Raw genomic sequence first — 4,650 nt, forward strand, 5'->3', positions numbered from 1 at the left:
AATTAAAAAATGAAATATCGCTAATTGTAGACAAAATTAGCATCTTTTCAAAAATGAAAGGGCTGGTATTTGTGGACAAAATAAAAATAGTTGATATCGATCTTATTTGCCAATGGAGTATTCAAGCAATTCTAAACACTTCAGAGGAGAGTGCGATTCCCTCAGCAAACCATACATCCCTAAAATATTTCACGAGCCTGTACTTTCTATGACTGTTCGGTAAAGTCTGACAGAGTATCCTGCAAAATGCACTATTTGCATTTTGGGGGTTTTCCCAAAACTGTCCATGGGAGGGATGGGGGAGGGACCATAGCTACCTTCTTAGCAAGGATAGGCTTGAAACTGATCTGCGCCCGCCAGGTTCAAAGGTCACAGCCAGCCGCCACTACGCCCGCCGGTCAGCATGCTCCCCAGACCACGGTCCCTTCGGACATCCTGTTTAAAATGGACGCGCTCCTGCTGACGTATTCTGCTCTGTAACCCAGAGGCGGCGCGGGAGGAAACATAAATATCCCTCGTCCCCTGAGTCTGTGCGATGTTATCCCGGTGAGTAATGGGAGATCTTAAATCCCCTGCAGTTTAAGCCACTGATGAATTATCGCGGGCGGCGCCTTCCGAAGAGAACAGACATCCCGCGGTTCCAAGAAGCCGCAATTCCCTGGTTTGTGTTCCGAGCGAGTCGGGAGGGGAAGCGATCCATTCAACTGTATGAAAGCGGGGTTAACCCTTCCCTGTCATGGTAGAGCAGGCAGGCAAAAATATGGGCAAGGGGGGTTTGTGGTAGGCAGCATCATGGCAGTGCATTCGAATGGAAATGGGCACACCGGTGCCAGTCAGTGTTGGGCCGCCATTTCACCTTCCGTCCTGATTTCTTAGCTCCTCACTCTGACTGGACGGTGGGAGGGCAATATCCTGCGGCAAAAATGACACTGGGGAGCTTTTTTCAGCCAGTTCCAAGTTTTTCCACTGAATGGGGAATGATAAGGTTTTGTAATGACATTTATTTAGCGCCTACTATCATTGTTGAGGCGTTGAAGCACTTTGCGGCTAGTAGCATGCTAATCCTGGACCCTGGGCTAGAGGTACTTTGGTGGTAAATTATTCTTCCTTTGCTTTCTCTTCATTGTAGGTTAATTGGGTTTTGTCTGTGGCAGTGAGATCTCATGCATTCACTCCAGTTTTATGCTAGAAGTAAATTAATAGAAATAAGAATGACAGACAGGGGCAGTATCTTTATATAGGTGCGGGGGCATCACCCCCCTGTTTCTTTGCCAAAATACATTTTTTATGCTCACTGCAGTGCACGGCATGACCATTACCTGGTCAAAGAACGACGTTGCATGGGGGAGGGGGAAGTCTTCACTCCGAGCCTGCTCCTTGGGGTGAAGTGCACATGTCGGGCAGGATCGGATTGGTAAGGTGGGCACTCGGGCAATGGCCTAAGGGCTGGTATCCGAGTTCCAGCTGTGGGCTGCTTTTTTGGGCAGCCTGTTGGGGAGGGGGTGGGGCGATTTAGGCGGTGTCTGTGTTGTTTGGATGCCACAAGCAGCCCAATGGGTGCCTGAGTGGCCTTTCTGGAGTCAGATGGGTGTCCATTACCTCCCTTTTATCAACAGGCAGAGCTGTCACTCCCTTTCTCTCGCTGGGACGGCCCATTAATGTATGCATATTGAGCGGGGGCAGGGGGCCCGAGCAGAAAACATGCCTCTGTCAGAGACCCCCCCCCCCCCCTCTTTTTATAAAACTTAGCCAAAGTAGTGTTTTGCGGAAAGGCAATATGCAAAAGTGGACCACTTTTTTTAGCATGACCGGGCCGATTTTTAATCATCCTAATCCAACCCTGATGTCGAGTGCCTTGCTCCGACCAGCCCGACATGCGCACTTGAGCCCTCGCCAGGCTGTACAATGTAGGAGTTTGAGGGATTGCTGCAGCAGATGCCAAGGCTTCAGATGAGCGGTGGCAGCACCTGACCCAGCCAATACCTGAGTCAGGGTCTGTCAACGCTCAGCAAATCCTGGCGCTGCTGGAGTTATGGGGTGAGGCCGGGCCTGAGGAAGGTGAGCTGCACACCCGGAGGCAGCACATCGCAACTGTTACTGCCTGTGACGTCACGCCAGACTAATGGGTTGTTTGCCTGACTGCTGCATGAAGCTCAGCCGCCGCCTGCCATTCTTTACCCGGCCTTTGCCTCTTCTATTTAGTATTCAGGCTCATCCTGGTCCGCGGGGCCCTGGGCCGCCATTGGCTGGAGGCTAGTGGCTGGGAGGAGAGGCCCCAGCCCGGCTGGCACAATTGATTGCCCTGGAGGCCTAAGGCTGTGGGCGGGAGAGAGCTGGGCTGCGAGCTGGAGAGAAGAGTGGAGCTCGGACCAGGACAGGAGAACTGGGCTGGTGGGACCGGCCACGGGAAAGTTGAGGAGAGTGACCGGCGATGGAGTCTACGGAGCTGAGGTAGCAGGTGATGGAGCAGGTAAAACACATTTTGTATACCTCCTCTAATTTGCATGAAATTAATTACGTAATCATTCTAAAATGTATTTAAATAACATGTTTGGAGTGAAATTTACTAATCAACCTTTGCACCTTGATAAACACAAAGTACACGTGGGACTAAAATGCTGATTGCATGACAGAACAATTAATTAATTAACTATGGTACGCAAACTAACCTTAGATTGTAGTGAAATAGTAAAATTGCCTGATTTATGTTGCTTTGTGATTGTTTGTGCTTTAAAAACATCAAATGGTAAGTAGCATTGCTTTAATTGTTGCTACAGCTAGGAAAATACTAATATATATATAGGGATTAGTATGGGTTTGAACATCAGAACCTTCATTTCTATAGTTTAATTACTGTTATGTCTATTTTTTCTTAAGTTGGCATTCAGGCGTACTAGGCCGCAGTACCCAAGATGGCGTTCTCTGAAGCAGATGCTACCATGTAGACGTGATGACCTGTGCGCATGCCCAGATTGCTCTTGAAATCACACGGTAGCTTGAACTCCTGACATCGTGTTCCCTGCCAAGGACGAAAGTCAGGACTTCATCGCCAGCCAAGGGATGACCAAATGAGACTCAAGGAAGAGACAAAGAGAAGACCTATCCGTGGGACCCTTTCACCTTGGGAAGAAATATGGTTACTCTTCCCCTCCCTGGGAACGGAACAGAATATGTCAATTTGAGAACTTTGTGAAAAGTCATTATGGAGAACCAGTTTACACTGCGAAAATTTCAACAAACTACTGATAACCCCGAACTGTCCAATCAGAACTTTTGGTCTGCCCTAATGATTCTATATCTAAAATGAAGTAATTCAACGAAAGTATATAAAACCCTCTCATCAATCATTAGAGGTCGTCAGAGTCGGAGGAGTTGGAAGGGTTGGTTGCCGCAGCGTTCGTTCGGTTCTTTCATTGGGTCACGGTCGTGGTTGCCTATATCATTGGGTTATTTCTTTGTGTTTCCTAAATTCTATGCTATCAGTCTGAGTGTGGAATTTGGTCCATGCTCCGGATTGATGTTCGGACTTTGCTGAAACCCTGAGCTTTCTACGCTGTATCCTGTATTTTGCATGCCGGTTTGATCCTTTGGTGATGACTGGACTGTCCGTTCGAGGGAGCCTTCTTTTGAGAATGCTGATAACTTCCTGTTTGATTTGAACTTTCCTTCATCTCTAAATTGGTAAAGATTCAATGTACTTTTCTAAAATTTTATGTCTAAAAGTAATTTCTGAATGTTCATATTTCCTTTGATAAATTTACTGATCAAATAGCGAGCTCTAGAGAATAAATGACAATTTAAGAGTTTAATTAATGGTAAGATAAACAAAATTTGAATTAATAAGAAATGAGTTTGTGGTTCTTAAATTAATTACAGAAAATATCAAATGTTTCCTGGGCTTTAATTGTGTCTTAGCTGGTTCTAATTCACCATCAACCAGTCCAACTAATTGGTCCATCGACCAAGTGGTGCAGTGCCTTGATGTTAAGGTCAGGATTCTGAAGATGTATATGTATAATGTGTATAAAATGTAAAGCAAATTAATCCTGATAGGTAATAAGGTACCCACATGTCCAGCGCTTTTCTACTGCGTACAGATTCGAGTGAGTTTGATTGAATGACAAGTGTGTTGGTGTTATGGGCCCCACCAATGAATGAGTGTACGAATGAGCTGTTGTGAATAAGAATCTGTGACATAAGGAGAATATGTAAATCTTGTTATCCGTGCTGCAACACAGGGCACGCACTGCTGCCGGAGGTGAGAACGCAGCTCGAGAGAGGAGGTTTGGCTTTGCAACACCCAACAAATGCTGCAGTGTCACAGTCCACACTGGTAAGTGACTGGTCTGGGACGGGCTCCTACATCCCATTCTGCGTGCCACTGGTAGGTTGTGAGCGTCTCAAGATCAGGGACGTGTTCTACCCATCTCGGGGTTCTAACTACCCTGACGTCACTGTAGTACTGTGCTCTGACTATCCCTTGAATAACTCCGATGCGCAGCAGCAACCTGGAGTAAACAGAGCCCATACTTGTAAATACACGGCCTGTGCGAGGCAGCAGGGCTCTCCATCCCTACCCGCAGCAAGGTGCTGTGAACATGAGCCCTGGCAGCTCACTCTGAGCGAGGAGGTCAGAGATCCAGACTGAAG

The 4,650-nt window shown here is 47.1% G+C and overlaps 1 long non-coding RNA gene across 1 annotated transcript; it reads left to right on the plus strand.

Moving 5' to 3' along the window:
• The first annotated feature begins 395 nt into the window (after nucleotides 1-395).
• On the plus strand, nucleotides 396-3,809 carry LOC146858330 (uncharacterized). The gene is made up of 3 exons (XR_014979678.1): nucleotides 396-546; nucleotides 2,203-2,470; nucleotides 2,878-3,809. It is a non-coding gene; the product is annotated as an uncharacterized LOC146858330 (long non-coding RNA).
• The last annotated feature ends 841 nt before the right edge of the window (nucleotides 3,810-4,650 follow it).

The sequence above is a fragment of the Triturus cristatus genome, chromosome 3_2, assembly GCF_964204655.1.
Source record: "Triturus cristatus chromosome 3_2, aTriCri1.1, whole genome shotgun sequence".
Taxonomy (NCBI): domain Eukaryota; kingdom Metazoa; phylum Chordata; class Amphibia; order Caudata; family Salamandridae; genus Triturus; species Triturus cristatus.